The sequence below is a fragment of the Juglans regia genome, chromosome 14, assembly GCF_001411555.2.
Source record: "Juglans regia cultivar Chandler chromosome 14, Walnut 2.0, whole genome shotgun sequence".
NCBI lineage: Eukaryota > Viridiplantae > Streptophyta > Magnoliopsida > Fagales > Juglandaceae > Juglans > Juglans regia.
Genome location: NC_049914.1, coordinates 16939671 through 16962066, shown reverse-complemented (window position 1 = coordinate 16962066; position 22396 = coordinate 16939671). Strand labels below are relative to the sequence as shown.

At 38.1% G+C, this 22396-nt stretch overlaps 1 long non-coding RNA gene across 1 annotated transcript; it reads left to right on the top strand.

The window, feature by feature from the left end:
* Positions 1-9457: 9457 nt before the first annotated feature.
* On the top strand, positions 9458-12441 carry LOC118344536. The gene is made up of 4 exons (XR_004798348.1): positions 9458-9916; positions 10001-10157; positions 10863-11133; positions 11979-12441. It is a non-coding gene; the product is annotated as an uncharacterized LOC118344536 (long non-coding RNA).
* Positions 12442-22396: the final 9955 nt, after the last annotated feature.

The window sequence follows — 22396 nt, the reverse complement described above, 5'->3', positions numbered from 1 at the left end:
GTCCTAAAGCAAAATGTTTTTTTTTGGTTGTCAAATCAAAGGGAGGTCAAGAGATTTTTAAATAATAAATGATAGTTAAGAATCGTGCAATTTTATTTTTTTTAAAATAATTATACGATATTTATATGTTCTACTACCGAATTGCTATTTTTAACTCTTTGCGTATGCAATTCGGATAATAATGATATTCCAGCCACTTCTTTACAATTTATTTAGGCTTGGATTGAAAAATTCATTTTAATTTATTATTATAATTTTTTTAAATTTTAATGTAAAATATAATAAATAATTTAATTTTTTTAAATTTTAAAATAATAATAATAATAAATAATAATATTTTATCATCTCAATTTAATTTAATATTTAAACGTATTCTTACTCTTCACGTGTGTTTTTATTATTTTAATAGAAATTAATGTACTCTAACCCACCCCTTTAGCATCTTACGTTCAAAACTATTGAACTTCCAGCGTACGCAACTTACCCGCACTTACCCTTTTCTCGTGTTGTCTTTCCATCATTGCCACCTACCACCATGACGCCATTTAAAGTGAGTTTTTCTTCTTCTCTTTGTCTTCTACCTCCCAATTTTCTCTCTCTCTCATTCTTCCTATCTATTTCTCTCTCTACATGGATGTTGAGTGAAAATGATACTGTACAGTTAGAGCTGCCGCACAAAGGAAATATGGACCACACTGGACTTTCTATTTCAAGAGCCAGAAACTCAGAATTAAGGATCTGTTCTAACATGTGAGAAATTAGAGAGTCTTGACTTCGTGATTGTCGTATTCTATTGCCATTGCCAAGCTTTATGCTATATTTTGGCATTTTCTGGTCTGGTTTTAATAACCAAAATAATGGGGTACAGACTGCCGAAAGCTTGTCTGAGGGTCGGCCTTGTCTCCGGAATTATGTATGTTTTTGCCTTTCTCAAACTTATAAAGCCCGTGGGGGCAGACAATTATGTCCTTCTTTAATCACTCAACTGCTCAAACATAGGGCATGGCCAGAGCATTAAAGTGTGCCCAAGTATTTATTGCAAATATAATTTTCCCGCACGTCATTCAAGACATCTATCAATTTTTTTTCTTTTTTATTAAAAAAAAAAGACACGTATCAATATTGAGAAGTTTTAGATTTATACTAAGGGTAAAAATTGATGTCGTCGGTGTGATTTTTGGACAAAACTAATGCCGACCGACGTCTAAAAAAATGGGAGAGGCACTGACCGTAACCGGTCAATAGGGAGGAGGACACTGATTGAGGTAGTTTTCTGGTGGTTCTCGGTCGGCGTCGGTTCTCTGACAGTTTTACTGAGAGAATAATGAGTTGCATAGGAGAGAGAGAAGAGTTAAAGAGGAGAGAGAGAGAGTTGCAGAGATGGGATTCGGGAAGAAGAAGCTGAGGAAGAAGAAGACTCGTCTCGAAACGACGCCGTTCCACTTAAACTGTAAGTGGAACGGCATCATTTCAGACTTATTTATTTTTTCTTACATCCTTAATAAAACGATGCCATTTGGTTTTATGTCAAATGACGTCGTTTCAATTATTTGTTGTAATGCTTATTAACTAAAACGACGGTGTTTCACTTAAACTTAAGTGGAACAACGTCGTTTCGATAAGGGTATATTAAAAAAAATAAAAGTTTTATTATATATCGGTCGGTTCAGCGGTCCGGTCCAGCTTCAAACCGGGACCGAACTGCTAAACATCGGTTTCTTTAAATTTCTACCACATGCCGACCGGTTCTTCACCGGTTCCAGTCGGTTCCTGATGCGGCCAGTCGGTTCGCGTCGGTGGCGGCCGGTGGTTTCGGTTTCTGTACAACCCAGTTTATACACAAATTTTATGCACAAAAATGTACATGCTATCATAATTTAATGCAATATATCATATCATTTAAAAAAAATAAAAAAATAAAAAAAAATTATAAAAAAAGTCATTTAAAAAAAAATATCATATCTATTTTACAATTTTAATAATTTAATAAATTATATTCTCTCTTAATAGTTTTATTATTTTAATGAAGAAATCCTTCCGTGCATTCAATCTGAACCATTTTCCTCTTTCAATATGTTCTTTATTGTAGTATAAGTACACAGTTTGGAGGTTATTCGATGGAAGGTAGAAAAACAAAAAAGGAAGTCAAAACTATTCAATGGAGCTACGAGGTGTTGATTTTATGAACATTACAGACCTACCCTTCATCCTTGCCAATCCAATTAAAGTAGTTTACGGCCTTGCAGCTTATGCAATCAAAATATCTTATCACATTTTTATTTCTTCTGTTTTGCTCTCTCTTTGATAGAAGTTTGCATTTCCTACTAGTGTCTTGCATGTAAACATGCATTCTGTATGCTTCTTTAATATTCGGTTATTCAGAAAAAAAAAAATGCTACTATATCTCCTAATTTATATTTTATACTACTCACTTTGCTCCTTAATGTGCAACCACAAAACTCAAACATAAAATGGTGGAGCAAATTTAAGGTTATAGTCTTCCCCTTTTTGTGTTTTTGGGCCCCATTTTGTTTAGAATATATATTTTAAAATTTTTTTAATAAGCCATTTGGCATCACATTATGCTGCAATGTCAAGGGATAAAGTGAATGGTATAAATTAGGGGCATAGTATTACTAAAAGAAATTAATATTCGGTTCAAATTCTTATCTTTTGGTTGCTATTTGACTGAGGGAATGTATATATGTTGATGCTGTCATTTTTTGATTTAAAATAAAATTATGATATCCTAATTTCACATATGTAAAGGATGTGTTTCACACCACCAACCACACGGATGACCTGCAAAAATAAAGGGGCGGCATTGGTGGCCCTTACTCCAATACCTAAGCCAGAAGTGTAATATGAGTGCAAGTGTATAAGGTAGTGATGTGAATTGTTTGTTACCTCTCGTAGGTCATTTGTAGAAGGACGTGGACGTGGCGTGATGGTAACTGATGCTAGTTACTATTCCTGTGTACGTATCCTTCATGATTCCTTGGTGAAAGGAAAGGATAACTCCTGTTTTGTATAAGTTATTCTGTCCAAGATAGCTCCTGATTTGTAGGAGTTATCCTGCTCAGGATGGTTGTCTCCAACCGTGGGTATTATCTCTAACTCCCTAAGGAGTTATTTGCCACGTGGTTGTGGCTATGGGCCTTCTAGCCATGGTCCTCCTAGCCCTAGGATAATGATACCTTGGGCTAGTCTCCTAGTCGTGGGTTGGGCTACTGTGGGGGCCTAAATATCCCATTTAGTTACCCCCGCTAATTTTCTTTGTGTTAGCACATGGGAAATTAAGTTCTTTTGCATTCCCTACACCTGTTTCCTATCCTGCTGAATCGTGGGCAGCTTCGATGCTTTCCTTTACCCCGCTGGGGTCCATGCTAGTTTGTGTGTGTGAGCCCGTATCTTTCCCCTTTTTCCAAGACGTGGCCTACGTCAGCTGTAACTGTTCCCGCGCTTTTAATTGTATTCAAAAGAAATGGCAACCTTCGTTGCAGCCAATCGTTCAGATTCCCAAGGGAGGCTAATGATTACCTTTCTCGGTTTCCCATCTCGATTTTCAGTAGGTTTTATTCTCCCTTCCCATTTCATTTTTCCCCTTTTACTTCCTCAACCTTCCTATGGGCTTACTCTCTCTAAACTTTCAATCTTTCTCAAACTTTATTTTTTCTCCCTATTCGACATGGCTGGCCGTGGTTCCTCCCTTGCTCCCAATAGTCCCTCTGGCCGTGACCTGTCAAGGGCTTTCCCTAAGGCCAAGGGTGAATCTTCCCTCGGCAGAACCCCTCCCTCTTTTGAGGGGTTTTCGTGGCATTCCTTTCTGAATGTGATGAACCTTATTAATCTGAGGTTGACCTTTCTTATTCTTGAATCCGTGGACATGACCGTTCCAAAGGCGGGATGCGTTGATAGAGAGAGGCACGCTGGAGATGTGGCCATGACAGTTTGTGCTTTAACCCATGGGTTACGTCTTCCTTTCATCTGCCCAATGCATGATGTTTTGAGTTTCTTGGGTCTTGCCCTTGCCCAGCTTCATAGCAAAGCTTGGCATGTACTAATGTATTCCTGCATGGTTTTTCGGAAGGTCTTGGAGCCTCTTGGGGAGGAGTACCCTAATTTGACGATGAAAAAATTTCTTTCTTTCTATGGCATAATAGCGCTGCTGGGCAACATTTGCAGTTTCTATGCCCGAGGGCAATGTTAGGCGGCCATCGAAGGGCGTTATTCAACCCCCAAACAGTGGACCAGTAAGTTTTTCCTTATCTCTAGTCATGGTTGGGAATTTTTGGCAAACGAACTGCACATAAAGGACTATCCTATTAAGCTAACTAAGCAAAAGTCCCTGACGATATGTTTTGTTGGATTTGTTTGATAAGCAACGCTCTCGAGTTGAACTTGTCCGTGAATGGGCTAAAGAACAAAATTGCGACGGTTTGTGGTCAGATGACCTCCTTTGCCCCTTCAGTATTGATAGTTTTTGGTGGTGCCCAGTTGTGCCCTTGTTAGGGGTCACAAACTTAAAGCTACACTGCCTCCAACAAAGAAAAGTGCCCCCCCAAACGGGTGGGCCTAAGACAAAGTGTCCTTGTGGTGAGGGCATCAAGAAGACAGTTGAAGTTTCTGATTCTATCGTGGAGGTGGCACAAAGAGGCAGAGAAGACTCGCCGTTGGTGAAAGGTACTCTTGAAATGACCCTTGGGGAAGCCACGCCCATTGCTTCCCCTGTAAAAATCTCCCCTTCGGTGAGCCCATGTCTTGATGACGTGGGCAGGCCGTGGTTGACCTGTCGATTGCCTTTGATATGGACTTGCCTTCGGGGCTTGACTCCATGGGCACCCCCTCCTTTGAATTCTCTACTATTCCTTCCCCTACCATTTTGATGACATATATGCCGCTTTATCATTGGGTGTCTTAGGGGTGGGCGCACCTGATGGCACGACCTATTCCGCTGGTGGTGCACTTGCTGGAGCCAAATACGGCGGCGTTAGCAATAGCGGGGAGCAAGATTCTCTCCCCATAACCATAGCAGGTGGTGAGACCCCACTTACAGATCAGAATAGGGTGTCAATTCCCTCACTCTCCCCTTCTTCATTTGGTGGTGATGGGGACACGGTCCCCCGTGAGGGAGGTGGATCCTCGCTGGAAGGGGGCGAGATTCTCGAGTGCGGCCAGGACATTGTTGGTGATGCTGCCCTTGAGGAGCAAGGGGATGGTGAACAGGTTGCTGCTCGGGTTGATGGCAATTCCCCTAGAAGAGTGTCTGTGCCTTAATTTGGCGCTGCAATTGCCCCCTCTTTGAGTCTGGGGTAGCTAGTGTTGATTGAAGTCCCGATGATTGGGGAAGTCAGTGAGGTGGAGGATGTTGGCCCTCGCTGTCCCCCGCCTCCCTTGGGGCTAGCTGCGGAGATGGCCAAGCACTGAAGGAAATGCTATCTCCCGTACTATTCTTTTTTCCTTTGTCTTTTTGTCTATTTTGGTGTTGGTTTGTCTTTGCACAAAGGTTGCTCACTTCTTTGTGTTTGTGCAGAATGTGGACACCTCGGCGGCTTGGATAGTAGGTGATAGATTCCACTTAAATGAGGAAGTCCGTGAACGGCGGGTGTTCTCTTTCTTTGCTAGGAAAGAGATAGACCGCCTTTCATCTGAGAGGGAAGAGCTGCAATGTCACCTGGAGTAGGCGGATTGGTTCATTCACACCTTGGAGGCTGACCTCAACTCTTTTCATGAGGAGTTGTGTGAATTGCATACTGAACTCCTTCGTGTTAAGTCTCTTCACACTCGTAACAACTTTGCCTTGCATGCGGTGGAGATGGAGAAGGCAGCTACTAGGGCAGAGGTGTTACGCCTGAAGGAGGCGTTGGAGTTCTCACAATGGTCCTAGGCGGATGCTGAGAGGAAGTGTCAGGAAGTGGCTAAGGCCCTGGCTTCCCCAGAGGAAAGTCATGGGAAGCTTGCCCAGGAGTTGTCCCAGGCAAAGAAGGCGTTCCGGCAGGAGAGTAGCCAGAAAGATGCCAAGATAGCGGACGTGCAAGGAGATTTGGAAAGAGCACAGACTAGGTATGATACCTACAAGAAGGATCGTGAGGGGATACACGCCTAGTAGGACGTGCAAGGTGAACTGTGACGTTACTTAAAGTGCATACGGGGAACTGGGACATTACCATACATTATGTTAATTCTAAGATTTTAAGTGCTTTTATAATGAAAATCTAAGTTTTTAATGACGGACGTGAAATTATGTTCTTTGTAAGAAAATGTGTATCAAAATCTATTTTCTTGAGAAATCTAAATGTGAGACAAATACAGTTTTTCTAAATTGCATACATTCCTTGTTTATCATTCATCATGCATAGTCTATCTTTGTGCACTTTGGTTGTCTAACTTACTAAGATTTCAAGTAAATTTCACCATTTGTGGACCCACTATCAATTCATTCGAAATGATAGAAGTTGTAGATGTAGATGAACCCAATGGACCAGTGGATCAAGAGGATTGAGGAACCAGACTTTGACATGAGACTTGATCTAATTTTGATATTTCTAGGCATAACCCTTTTTGCCATAGAGCGCATGAAGCAACTGGTTTAGATTTTTGGAGACTGGATATTTTGTATTAAGATTAAGCTACCTGATGATATGATTTGAACTTATGGTTTAATAAAAAATATTAGGATGATTTTAGTTATTCTGGCATAAGTATTATTTTCACCCTTACTTTTTGCTGTAATTATTGCATACTGCTAGTTGTATTTTTAGTATGTATTACATATTAACTATCACATACAGGGGTATGTAATCTTATGTTGCATGTCCTGACGTTCTAAATCTCTGTTACATCCCAAGCGGATGTTAGGAGCATCACATTAAACGTCATTGCCATAGCAGAGGCAGAGCAGTTTATGGGATTGGATTTGTGTAATCCCTTTTTAGCTAGAGTATTTCCTTAAGATTTTTATAGGATTTTGGGAAAGTTGAGAGAAAATGTTAAATAAAAAAATTATAAAATTAAAAGAGAGTTAGAATATAATATTTGAATATAATTTTTGTTTAGATAACCCTCCCCCTTCTCTCTAAAGTTCCCAAAACCCCAGATCGTTTGAAAGGGGGGGAGCTTCGACTCCTCGCCCCCCCGCCCTCTTCCTTTTCTGCTCTATCCTTTTATTTCTATGTAGTATTTTTTTTGTTTTGTTTTTGTGTTTTTAGGCCGAATAAGGGAGGATTGTCGTTCGAGTCTTTCCAGCCATCACATCTCTACACGCGTCCCGCCGGCATGACGCCCAGCCGCCGATCTTCAAGACCTCCAAATCCGGCGTGGAGAGTAGCCCGCACGCGCTGGATGAAGTTCTGGACAGCGTTGGCACGTGGCCTTCACGCGCCACTGAGGTGCCCTCTCCTGACGCCACGCTCGGTTTCTGTGGAACCTCTGACTCTGGGACTTTCAAGTCTGACTGTCGGCCCTCCTCCCAGCATGAACAGTTTCTGCACGAGCCAATGTCGATCATTGTGTACTGTTCATCCATTTTTATTTTTTTGTTTATTTCTTGTTGTCCGTTTCAGTGCTTTGTGTTTGTTTTGTTTCTTTTTTGGTGTTGTTTTTTTGTTGACCCGAGTGAGGTTTGTGCCTTTGGATTGGACGTAGTCCGGGGCAAGTGGTTTTCGAGAGTGATGGGCGATGCTACGGTTGGTGATTGTACGGCCGAGTTGTTGTGGTTCGTACGAAAGCTGGGTGCTAGTTCTACCAGGGCTCGAGATGACGATGCTTGCGGTAGGCGTGTCGTCTGGGGCCTCACCAGTGCTTGTGGTCTTGTAGTTGTTTTTGTGGTTATTTGTAGTTGTTTGTTGGCTTTAGTTTTTAATAAATAGGATTAGGCTTTTAGATTTGATGTCCATAGTAGTGTCCCGTACTTTTCTTTCCTGGGAGGATAGAGAGGGTCTTTAAGTTCTGTTTTTACAGAACGCTTTCTCTGTTATGAGAAAGTTTATTAGAAGTTAAGACAATGTCCGCCACAAAAGAATTTGTGAGTGGGGAAGCTCAAGTTGTTGCGTTAGTTGGCTTATAGACTGGATTTTCTATGTATTAGATTCTCTTGTATTGATAAGTCACATTTGTAAATTCGGTTCTTTAATGAAATGAGTATGTTTCTATAAAAAAGAAAAAGAAAAAGTTGAATTGTGTTTTATATTTTATTTGAAAACTTGAAAAAGTTGTAATGATTAGGTAATTGATTAGATGAAAAGTTGAAAGTTTAATGGTTTGGATAGTGAGATGAGATGAAATAGTTTTAGATGAAAGTTGAATAAAGTATTAATAGAATATTATTTTTTAATATTATTATTTTTTTTAGATTTGAAAAAGTTGAATTGTTTATTATATTTTTTATGAAAATTTGTAAAAGTTGTAATGATGAGATGAGATGAGTTAAAACACTTTCACTATCCAAATGAGAATTGAAAAATATTTGTGATTGAATGGTGTTTGAATATTGAGATGAGTTGAGATGTGATGGGGTGATTTCAAATATTTGTGAAACCAAACCAAGCCGAAAAATTCTATTCTTAGGCCACACCTCGTCGCTGGCAGTATGTGAAATGACCAAAAGGCCATAAATTGACAAACTTCTTCATTTCTAAAAATATAACTCTACTCACCCTTTGTTTGACGACGAGGTTTGGACAATGGTTACTCTTTCAGCTTGCCGCAACCCATTGCTCGACGGCGAGTTCCACATTGGACGGCTTTCATTCTTCAAACCAAAAAAAAACCCATCACTCTAAGGCTAGGTCACTCGACGATGACGATGGTGACTTCTTCAGTTTGGAGTAATCTGGGTACAAAACTCCCTTTTGAATTTTATTTTCATACTTGTTGAGTAGTATTTGAACCACTTGATTTCCATAGATCTTGATTTGTGAGGGAATTTATTTGACCATTTGTGAACTCTTGTATTTAGATTGAGCTGAGATCATTTTATGTGAAGTCGATTTGTGAACTCACTACTGTTTTGTTGTAGTGATAGACATTTGTGAACTCTTCGAAATTTATTTGTCCATTTGTGAACGTATGTGGGCACCCGAAATGCACAACTTTGCTTAACGTGGTTGGGGAACTTTCACATGCTCCATGAATAGAGAGAGAAAATGTGTAATAGAAAGAATTATGGAGAGAATAAGGAAGAAGTCAAAGAGAAATTGAGTTCTGATATGTATTTTCTTGATTGATTATTCTCTACGTTGATAGTCACTTGTTATACACTTCATCTAGTCCTACTCCGTAAAGCACTATGGCTTTATTACAATTATGGGCCTTGTAACCCATAAAAATTACAACCAAGACCAATTACAACATACATGCGTTCATGAGGTCCATCACCACTTAAGCCCATCTAACCATCAACCCACAATATCGTATGTTGCCCTAAGCTTCCTCTCATCTTTGTCTACCTTCTATTACCTTCCATTGCCCTAGCCGCCACCCTCTCAACTCATGAAAATCCCTCCTCCCTTCAAAGCACCTTGCGCATAAGGTATGGGAAAGCCGCTGCAAGGGACTGAAACTCTTCCCAAGTAGCATCTTTAACTACTTGCCCTTGCTATCGCACCAATATTTCCACCATCTATTTGTTATGACGTTTCTGAAATCTTCTGTCGAGAACCTTAGCTGGTTCTGGTTCAATGGTACCATCGGCATCGATTGGAGGTAATTGTGGCAAAACCACAACATTAGAGCCCAATTTACACTTTAATTGGGACACATGAAAGACTAGATGGATCTGAGACGAAGCGGGTAGCTGAAGTCGAAAAGCAACCTCTCCAATCCTTTGGGTCAGCTAAAAAGGACCCTAGAAATGTGGAGAAAGGTTAAGAGACCGAAGCTGTGATTTTGACATTTGATGATACAGCTACAATCTAAGGTAAACCCAATCACCCTATGCAAAAACTTGCTCATTCCACTTCAAATCTGCAAACTTTTTCATACGATCTTGTGCACAGTACAGGTTGTCTTTTAACAAATGTAGCATTTGGTCTCTTGACAAAAGCAGTTGATGCACATTTGCAATTTGAGTGGTACCAGGCACGTAACAGACAAGCCAAGGCAGAGGAAAACCATACACAACCTAAAAAGGGGTCATCTTTGTCTAGCTGTGCACTGAGGTATTCTACCACTACTCAGCTGATGAAATCCATTGCACCCAATCCTTAGGAAGATCTCCAACAAAGCATCTGAGATAGTTTTGGTGACTCTTATTAATAGCCTTCGATTGCCCATCTGTTTGTGGGTGGTACGAAGTGGGCACAGTTGTACATCATGAATCTTGAAGAGTTCCCTCCAAAAATTGCTTGTAAAAATAGGGTCTCAATCAGATACATTAGATCTAGGGAATTCATGTAATTTGAATATATGATGCATATAAAGTTGTGCAGTAGTTCTACTAGTGTAGAGATGTGATAATGAAATAAAATGACTATATTTAGTCAATCTATCCACTACCACTACGGGTGGCAATATGTGACACGACCCGTTAACCCAACACGAACACGACACGATAAAAGCGGGTTAGGGTTTAGGCTTAACGAGTTCGGGTCAAAACGGGTTGACCCGTTAAGACACGATACCTTAACGGGTCACTAACGGGTCAACCCGTTATAACCCGTTATGACCCGTTATGACCCGTTATGAAAGTTAAAATTACCCTTATACCCTTTACCCTTATAACCTAAAGGCTATAACTAAAAGTATAAAAACTAATTAAAAAAAAACCCTAACTATCAGCCCGATTCATTCAGCCGCCCCCCCTGTTTTGAACTTTCGGGTTTCAGTGTTTCACTTTCGTGACTTCGTCGTTCTGCCTTCTTCAGAAACGCAATTTGAAGGTCGAACTCCTCGGCTCCTCAATCCTTGCGACGACGACGCCGCCCTCCTGGCTCGCCTCTCCACTCATCTTCACGGTGATGTCGCGTCGCCTCCAGGCCCTCCACTCCAGTTTGCTTCAGTCTTCGCGCCTCACGGTGACGCCGCCCCCCTCTGGCCTCTAGTTTCACGGTGACGCCGAGTCGCCCACAAAGATTTCAACCACGGATTCGCATTTGCCGCCGCCAGCGCCCCGTCGCCCACGCCGCGCCTTCCACTGTAAGAAAATGTGATTTTTGAGTTGTTAAATCTGTTGTACAAACTTCCTATTGTTTTTCTCGGCATCCAAACAGGCCCGTAACGCCCATGATGAGCGATTGAATTATTTATGCTTCTTCTGAATGTAAAATCGTGTTGTTCTTCTGTATGTAATTGTACAGTTGTTATATAGATTTTCTCGGCATCCAAACAGGCCCGTAACACCATGATTCCCGATTGAATTTTTTATTTCTTCTGTATGTAAAATCGTAATGTTCTTCTGTATGTAATTGTATTTGGGATTAAGCGCAGATCATGAATAATTATTTCACTGGCCGGTTTAATTGAGGGAAAGGTTGGTTTAATTATTTCAGCTTTGTTGTGGTTTGTTGAGATGACGGAGAATTCTTCCTAACAAGAATAGATGATTATATATTGCTACATGAATAGATGGCGGAGAAAATTTAATAAATTTGGTGTGTATGTCATCCCAAAGTGGAGAAAAATAAAACAAGAAAAAAAAATTAAAATACAAAAATTAACTCAACTAAAACTCTAATAAATTCAGTTAAAGAGTTCATTTATTTTATTTTACCCAAAGTCTCTTGAAATGTAATCTACACGATTGTATTACGAGTCTATCTTTCTCCTACTCAATCGGGCATATTCTAGATGATCTTAATCAAGAATTCTAGAAGATATATATATATATATATATATATATATCAATCTCATAATAAATTTTGTAATTAATTATAAAATCGGGCAAATAATCTACACGATTGCTGCTTTCGTTTTTTACGCGTAAATTGGTCCCCTACAATTAATGTCATACTCTTACATTTGTTCTTGTTGTTTGTTGTCAGATGAGTTCAGCAGCAAGTGAAAATGATGAGATGATTGATTTGGACCCGTTTGACTCAGAAAGTATTCAAAATGAGGAAGTTAAAACAAAAAGAAAGAAGCGGTCAAACGTGTGGGCTTTTTTTGAAATGGTTCCTGATTCTGAGAACAATGATGGCAAACCACGAGCCAAGTGTAAGATGTGTGGAGTTATTTATATGACAGCAAGCAAATATGGAACCAGCAATATGAGGCGTCACATTGAGACATGCCCTAGGAGAAATTCACGAGATATTGGTCAGATGATGTTATCACAAAATAGTGGAAATATTTCGGTAAGCGCTCATAAATTTGACACTGAACAATATAGAGAAATTTTGGTATCTGCTATTGTGAAGCATGAATTGCCTTTTCGGTTTGTTGAATATTCGGGGGTGAGATCTTTATTACAATATTTACGTCCAGATGTTCCAATTATTTCTAGGAATACTGCCATGGCTGATTTGGTTAAGATGTATCATCGAGAAAAAAAAAAAAGGATTAAATGCATGTTAAATGATTCTCCTGGTAGAATTAGTCTAACATCTGACTTATGGACTTCTATAACCACTGATGGTTATATGTGCATTACAGCACATTTTCTGGATAAGAATTGGGTTCTGCAGAAAAGAGTTTTGAACTTTTCTTTTATGCCACCACCACATAATGGCATATCTTTGTCTGAAAAAATTTATAATTTGCTATGTGAGTGGGGAATTCAACACAAGATTTTTTCATTGACTTTAGACAATGCTTCTTCTAATGATGTTTCAGTGGAGTTGTTAAAAACTCAATTGAACATTAAGAAAGCTCTTCTTTGTGATGGTGAGTTCTTTCATCTTCGTTGTTGTGCCCATATTCTGAATTTGGTAGTACAAGATGGATTAAAAGAGATTGATGTTGCTATCCAAAAAGTTCGTGAAAGTATCAAGTATGTCAAAGGATCACAAACAAGGAAAGTAAAATTTATGGATTCAACAAATCAAATGTCTTTGGATAGCAAGAAAGGGTTGAGACAGGATGTCCCCACTAGATGGAATTCTACTTATCTTATGCTTGAGAGTGCTCTTTTCTATCGCCATGCCTTTACTCATTTGGAGTTGACTGATTCCAATTTTAAGCATTGTCCATCAATATCTGAGTGGGAACGAGTACAGAAGATTAACGATTTATTGAGAGGTTTTTATAGAGACACCTGTAATTTTTCTGGGATTAAATACCCTACAGCCAATCTCTACTTTCCATCAGTGTTTTCGATTTATTTTACATTAAAGAGGCACTCTGAGGGTGAAGATGACTACATGAAGAGAATGTGTTGTAAAATGCTTGCTAAGTTTGAGAAATATTGGTCCGAGTTCAATGTGTTGTTGGCTATAGCAGTTATATTGGATTCTCGATACAAGCTTCATTTTGTTGATTTTTCTTATACAAAGCTTTATGGAGAATGTTCTATAGAGTATATGAATGTTCGGAGCAAAATGTCATCTCTTTTCATGGAATATGGTTCTTCTAGTGCTCCTACAACGACATGTTCTACCACGACTTCTGATAGCACTGTTATTAGAGAGGAAAGTCAGTCTTCATATGATAATTATTTATTGGAGGTAATATCAAATAATCTTTTTTGTTTATTGATTATATATTATATTGTTGTTTCATATCACATATTGGCTTGAAAATATTTTTATTTATTTTTTGTATACAGGAATTTGATACATTTAGACCTGATGAACTTTCTGGCTATATGAAAAAAAGTCAATTGGATCTTTACTTGGATGAACCTAGGGCAGAAAGAAATGCAAAGATTGATATTCTTTCCTTTTGGAAAGGAAATGAATTTCGTTATCCTGATTTTGCTCGTATGGCTCGTGACATTTTGAGTGTTCCAGTTTCTACAGTTGCATCTGAATCTATTTTTAGTGTTGGTGGGCGTATCATTGATCAGTTTAGAAGTGCACTAAAAGCAGATATTGTTGAAGCATTAGTTTGCACTAGAGATTGGTTATATGGTGAAGAGCAAGGTAATATTATAGTATTTTATTAAATAAATGACTGTAATTTTTCAATAATATAAAACTTTACTGATGTCTTTTTTTTAATAGAAATACAAGAAGAAGTTAAATTGGACGAGTTAACTGAAGATGTAATGGAGTTGGAGAACAACAAGGGCAAGGGCTTGGAGGACGCTCCACCTCATTCTTCATCTTCTAGATTTGTTTAGATTTGTGTTTTTAATTTTTATTATATTTGGGATTGTAATATTAATATATTTACTATGTGTGTTTTGTTTATCATATTTGAGATGTAATTTTAATATATTGTTACAATGTGTGTGGATATTTGTTTGGATTGTAATTTTAGTCTTTAGACTTGTAGTTTTTTTTTTTTTTAGATATTATTTATATTTAAAATTTATAATGGGATAAAACGGGTCGTGTCGGATCGTGTCATATCGTATCAGTTCAATCCATTAATGTAAACGGGTTGAAAAGGGTCGGATCGTGTCGTGTCAATTTATTTCCTAATGTGTCATAACGGGTCGTGTCGTGTCAACCCGTTATCAAACCGTATCGTGTTCGTGTTTAGAATTTTGACACGAAACCCTTAACGGGTCGTGTTCGTGTTGACCCATTAACTGTAATGTATATACTCTGACACGACACGAACACGACCCATTAACACGATTTGACACCCCTAACTACCACCCATATAGCTGAGTGACCCTTTGAGACTGGCAGGTCCTTAACGAAATCCATTGAGATATCTGTCCAAGGTTTATTGGGAATTGGAAGGACTTAAGCAGTCCATTGGGTAAGGATTGCTCCACTTTAACCCTCTAGCAAACATTACAACTCCTTATGAACTCCTTAACATCACTCTTGAGGCTGGGCCATAAGAAATTCCTCCTCACCATGTAAAGGGTCTTATCCACTCCAGAATGTCCTCCTTTTGAACTATTGTGTAGTAAGTGTAGTAGTTTTTGAATAAAAGTGGGATCATTAGGTATATACAATCGACATTTGTAAAACATCAAGTCTCCCTTAAGAACAACATTAGGAGATAATCCCTCGCCTTCAGCTACTTTCTTACAAAACTCCATCAAGTGAGAATCATTAGAATAGCTATGTTTAAGTTTTGTCAGCTAGTTAACAGTGGGAAATGAAATAAGGAATACGGAAGCAGATTCCTCAAACTGCCTGGAAAGGGCATTTGCCACTCGATTCTCTTGCCCTTTCTTGTACTCGACAATAAAGTCATAGCCTAATAACTTAGTAATCCATTGTTGTTGCATAGGAGTACTCACCCTCTGTTCCAAAAGATACTTCATACTCTGATGATTAGTCTTTATGACAAAAGACTGACCCAACAAATAAGGCCTCCATCTTTGTACTGCTGACACTAGGGCTAGCAATTCCTTTTCGTAGGTAGACAAAGCCAAGACTTTTCCCTTCAAGGCTTGGCTGAAAAGAGCCATGGGTCTTGAATCGTGCATCAGAACTGCTCCAATGCCTGTACCTGAAGCGTCACACTCAATAACAAAGCTTTTAGTGAAGTTAGGTAAAGCCAACATCGGAGGTATAGAAACTGCTTCTTTCAACTTCTTAAAAGCTGTTTGGGCCACTGTACTCCATAGAAAAAAATTATTCTTAAGTAGGGCAGTAAGTGGAGCAACAATTACACCATACTCCCGGATAAATGTTTGGTAGTACCTAGTTAAACCTAAGAAATCCAAAAATGATTTAAATGATGTAAGTACTGGCAAGTCAACTATGGCAAGTAGTTTAGTAGGATCAACTTTCACTCATTTTGCCGAAATCAGCTGACCCCACCCCTCTCTACACCCAATCTACATTTACTCATCTTTGCAAATAGCTAATTTTGCCTTAATAAATCCAGTGTAATTTTCAGGTGCTGAACATGCTCAACCTCATCCTTACTATACATTAAGATATCGTCAAACAATACCAATATGAACTTTCTAAAGTAGGGCTTAAAAAGGGTATTTATTAAAGACTGCAATCTAGAGGGTGCATTAATCAATCCAAAACGCATGACTAAAAATTTGTAGTGACCCTCATGGGTCCTAAAAGTTGTCCTAGGGATATCTTTAAATCTAATCTTGATCTGGTGATAACCAGATCGTAGATCTAGCTTAGAATAAATCTTGGACCCAAAGAATTCATGATCAACTTATAATTTCGACTTTCAAGTGCAGAAGCTGTCAAAGTAATACAAGAGTAAATCCCAAGATTGAATTCGCAGGGACAATGAGAATTAAGCATACATTTCATAATCATAATAGGCAACATATTCCCGTTTATGGTGACAAGAAATTTTGAAAGGATAAGAAAGCATTAAACTAAAAGATCTAGCAATGAACCAAAAAAAAAAAAAAGAAAAAGGGAAATGAGAAATAAAATTCAAAAGTCGACCACTAACTATATTAACACCAAAATGGGGGCTATTTACTAAGGAAGTGTGGACTGAATTAAGAGTAAAATTATTGGTTGTTTTGGAAGTTCAAGTACAAGTAAAACTGAAAGTAAATGTGAATCTATGTTTCTAAAATTACTAAGAACCAAGAGATTTAGAGGAAATGTATAGAAATTGAATTAAACTTGTAAGAAACAATAAAACAACACTTGGGAAGCAATTTTTGCCTACTGATTTGGTGATGGATTTACTTCTCTTTTCATCTTCTCTCAACCATTCTCTCATTCCTAGAAATCATGGTTGGATAATGTAGCAATGAGCCCAAAATTTTAGCCTAATAAAACTACTTGACAGATTATATGATAACTGTAAAATAGTGGAAGAAAACCATCAAAGTCTTGTTACTTGTTCAAGTATCAATTGTGCCTTTATGTCTACAACTGAGCTAAATCAAGAACAAAGAACTTCAATCCTTTCTAAATGCAAATTGAAATATAATTCAACAAATTAATCATCAAAATCACATAACATTAAAGAAAATCCAACCCAAAACGGTTATGGGTTACCCCTTGAATCCCAAGCTGAAAATCTACCCTATCATCTCTAGATTAGCAAAATGCCCAAAAAGAATAAAACCCAACATCTGATTTTTTTTTTCCCTAAACAAAATTGCCAAAGAAGAATAATAATTCCCCCAAAACGACCCAAACAATGACGGAATGAATCGAAAAACTGGGGCCCCTCCAAACGTGCTACCTCACCGGCACAAAGAGAATAATCGAATAATTGAATAATATTTTGCCCCCTCCAAACATGAATGCAAACGACCCAGAGAAAAAGAGGTCTCTGTTCCGCTTGATTTGCTGCTGCTCCTGTGAGTTGTTCTGTGGTTTACGTCCTCTGCCATTCCTTTGCACACTCCAGCACACTTCACATGGGACCGTCGAAGGGGCATCTTGACAAGGGTTAGGAAATAATTGTTGTATGGCTCTTTTATTTTTTTTCTTTCCATAAATGCCCTGCACATATAAGTATGATATAAGTGTTTAATTATTTTAGAGGCAAATGTGAAATTTTTATATGCAAAATATTGGCATCAATTGATTTGGAGTCCGGTACTAAAATTTGATGTGTAATTAAGTTGCTCAACTCTTATTTGATGAAACATATAATTCACTTAAACAACTTAATTATGCATTTCCAACACTTTATCACACCCCCCAACTAGCTTTTTGCTAGTCTCTAGCAAACAATGCGATAAAAAGAAGTGAATGATGAAGCTGCCCTCAAGATTCATTGAACTCAAAAATTTCTACAAAAGATCAAGTGTGTGAATAGATTACCATTTGTTGTTTTCAAGATTTGTCATAGTAGTATCAAACTAGCAACCTTTCAAGAAAAGCCAAAAGGCCTTTCCTCTAATTCAAAACCATTACATTGTCGACTTTCACGTTAGCACACTTTAAAAGACTTTTTCCTTTCTTACAAGGAAAAAAAATCCTAGTGATAGACAACATTTTCCAATGTTTCTGCAAATGTTGGCCTGCCCCTTTTCTCATTTATTTTACCTCCAGTTTCCTCTCTCTCTCTCTAGTGGAGTTTCTCATTCACTTTTCTTAGGCCATTAAGATATGGTTCATTGTAGTTCTTGCTAGTTGTTTGGGTGAAAACCACTGATTGACATCGAACAAAACAACAAAAGTATTTGCTTGTGTCTATTGGGATCATCAATCAATAGCTTTGGACTATATTGCCTAAGTTTGAGTTGCTAAGACTATTATAAAGTCTTGTGTTGAGTTTAAATCTGCACCAATGGGGATTAGTGTAGCCCAAGGCTGCCATTGTCTGATCTTAGGTAGAGAAGTTTGAAAACATCAACTTTGCAAAAATTAGATTCCACAATTCTAATTCATTGGAGACCAAGTGGTGGGAATGGAAGTACCCTAAGGTGAAAATTTAGTCAAGAAGTTTCATAAAAGTGAACATTCAAGAGAAACATCTAGCATGTGAAAGAAAAATCATATTCTCCACCCCCTACTAGAAATGAGCATTGTCCTCAATGATAAAAAAAAAAAAAAAAAAAGAAGTCAAAAGAACAACAAAAGATTGATAATGAAGGGAAAGAAAATGTACATGGTCTGAGAAGGAAAATATAACAAGAGAAGAATAATGAAAAATAGAAGAGAGAAAACACACCAGCAGAAACTAAAAAGCAAACACAGAAAAATGCAAGAAAGAATAGAAATAAAATGATAAACAAGTCAAACATCAAGCCTCGAGGGTCAAGGTCCACTAAATGGATAGTGGTATCCTCTGGTGAAAAATGGTCAAGGAAAGGTTTGAGCCGCTGTCCATTAACCTTAAAGATATTACCATTGTGTGGATTGAGGAATTCAACAGCCCCATGGGAAAACACTGTCTGAACAATATAAGGACCACTCCATTTGGATCGAAGTTTACCGACAAACACATGGAGTCTAGGGTTGTAGAGGAGATCCTTTTGATTGGGGAGAAAACTCTTTCTCAGAATGTGCTTGTCATGGAAAGCCTTAGCTTTCTCCTTGTACAATTTGGCATTATCGTAGGCATCGTGTCCCAACTCTTCTAATTCATTCAGCTCCAATTTCCTCATGACACCAGAATTGTTAGTAGAAAAGTTAAATTGTTTGAAAGCCCAATAAGCCTTGTGTTCTAGGTCAATAGGGAGATTACATGCTTTACCGTAAACCAAACGATAGGGAGATATGCCTAGGACAGTTTTAAAAGCTCTCCTATAAGCCCATAAAGTGTCCGAAAGCCTCAAAGACTAATCTTTCCTATTTGGGTTGACTGTTTTTTCAAGAATGGCTTTGATATCACAGTTAGCCAACTCAGCTTGGCCATTGGTTTGAGGATGATAAGGAGTTGAAATTTTATGTTTAACTCCATATTTTTTCATTAACGCTGCAAATGGTTTATTGCAAAAGTGGGAACCTCCATCACTAATTAAAACCTTTGGTATCCCAAACCGAGTGAAAATATTGTCTTTCAAAAATTTCAACACCACCCGATGGTCATTGGTCCTACATGGTATTGCCTCGACCCATTTAGAAACATAATCCACTGCAACAAGAATGTAAAAATAACCAAAAGAAGACGGAAAAGGACTCATAAAATCAACCCCCCAACAATAAAACATTTCTAGTGCTAAAATGGGTTGTAAGGGTATCATGTTTCTACGGGTGATTCCACCTAAATTTTGGCATGGTTCACATGCTTTACAAAAATTATTAGCATCCTTGAATATGTGGGGACCAATAATAACCACATTGCAAGATTTTGACCACTGTTTTCTTAGTTGAAAAGTGGCCTCCACACGCACTAGCATGAAAAAAATTTAATATGTGGGGAATGTCACAATTAGGCTACACCTCTTTAAAATTTAGTCAGAACAATATTGAACAAATAAGGGCCATCATAAAAGAAAGATCTAACCTACAATTTGAACTTTTTGATGTCTTGAGAGCCCCAATGTGGTGGGGTGTGTCCTGTTATCAAGAAATTTACAATATCAACAAACCAAGGCAAAGAATCAATAGCTAGAAGTTGTTCATCAGGAAAGGAATTTGAAATAGGAGTGGAAGGTTCAGAATTTTCGACAATGAGTCAAGATAAGTGGTCGGCAACCATGTTTTCCACTCCCTTCTTATCCTTGATGATGATTTTAAATTCCTGCAATAACAAAATCCATCTAATTAGTCGAGGTTTGGCATCTTTCTTTGTGAGCAAATATTTAAGGGCTGCATGGTCAGTGAATATAATGATTGGAGGCCTAAAATGTAAGCTCTAAATTTATCCAAAGCAAAAACACTGCTAGCAACTTCTTCTCAGTGGCGGAGTAATTTTTTTGAGCTGTATCAAGTGTGATGTTTGCATAGTAAATCACAAATGGAAGCTTACCTCTTCGGTGACCTAGGACAACTCTTATGGCGAAATCATTGCATCACACATGATCTCAAATGGCAATGACTAGTCAGGTGGTTGAATTATAGGTGCAATGACTAGCATAGATTTGAGTTGCTCAAAAGCAACTTGACATACATCAGTCCAATTAAAAACACAACCGTTAGCTAACAACTCACACAAAGGTCTCGATATGGAGCTAAAGTTTTTGAAGAAACGCCTATAGAACCCGACATGTCCTAAAAATGATCTAATATCTTTGACTAATTTTGGAATAGGTAACATCAATATTAGATCAATTTTGGACTTGTCAACTTCAATGCCTCGGGTTGAAATGATGTGACCAAGAACAATACCTTGTTGCTCCTTAAAATGAAAATTTTCTCAATTTAAAAGTAGATTTTTCTCTTCACATTGAGCTAAGACAGCTTTGAGGTTAGTAAGGCATGCATCAAACGAATCACTATAGACCAAAAAAACATCCATAAACACCTCCAAGATATGCTCAACCATGTCACTAAAAATATTTAACATGCATTGCTAAGATGTGGCGGGTGCATTACAAAGTTCAAATGGCATTTTCCTAAATGTAAAAGTTCCAAACGGGCAAGTGAAAATAGTTTTTTCTTGGTCTTCAATATTTCAATTTGATAAAATCCCGAAAAACCATAAAGAAAACAATAAAAACTATGGCCCGTAACTCTTTCCAAAGTTTGGTCTAAAAATGGTAATGGAAAATGGTAATTTCTTGTAACAGCATTTAATTTTCTAAAACCAATGCACATGCGCCATCCAGTGGTGGTCCTAGTGGGAATTAACTCATGTTTTTCATTTTTCACAATTGTAATCCCAAATTTCTTATGAACTATTTGAGTAGGACTTACCCATTGGCTATCCGAGATGAGACAGATGATACCTACATCCAAGAGCTTCATGACTGCATTTTTAACCACCTCCTTCATCGTAGGATTTAACTTCATTTGCATCTCTCAAGTTGGTGATGAATTTTCCTCCAGAAAAATTCGATGTGTGCAAATGGTGGGGTTGATTCCTTTGATGTCGGCAACCGACCATCCAAGTACTTCTTTATGTTGCTTGAGGACCTGTAGGAGTTGCTCCCCTTGCTCAACTGACAAAGAAGATGGGATAATACATGGAAAAGTGTTAGTTGGCCTAAGAAAAACATATTTCAGCGATTCAGGTAGTGGTTTCAAAATCGGAGATGGAGGGACTTCATCCGATGGTTGGGTTTATGGGTTGAAGTGGTAGGTCTTCAAATTTGAGTCGCCACAATGAGTCCATTTTGTTACCTGCATTAGTATCCAACAACTCAATATTTTCTAAGGTTCCAGGTAAAACATGTTTCATTTGACTCTCTTGCTCTAATAAAAAAAATTCTTCAGTAAGTAACGATTCCAAACAATTCACTTCCTGAGGTTCTTTCAAATCTTGTGGTTGCCTACAAGTGTTGAAAACATTTAACTCCAACGTCACATTTCCAAACGTCAATTTAAGGATGCCACTTTGACAATTTATCAAAGCGTTGAAAGTGGCCAAAAATAGCCTCCCTAAAATGATGGGTGCCTGAAAAACAGAATGAGGAGTTAATTGAACATCTAATACCACAAAATCCATGGGATAATAAAATTTATCGACTTGCACCAACACATCTTCTACTACTCCCCTAGGTTTTTTAATTGAACGATCGGCCAATTGCAAGATGATAGAAGTTGGTTTCAACTCTCATAAACCAAGTTTTTCATAGGTGTTGTAAGGAAGCAAATTAATACTAGAACATAAGTCTAGTAGTGCTTAGCCTATTTTGGAGCTTCCTGTAACACAAGCTATTGTTGGAGAACCTGGATCTTTATACTTAGGAGGAGTATTGGATTGGATAATGGCGCTGACTTGTTCCATAAGAAACGCCTTCTTTTGCACATTAAGTCTTCTTTTAACCATACACAAATCCTTAAAAAATTTGGCATATGTTGAGATTTTCTGAATGGCATTAAAAAGAGGAATGTTA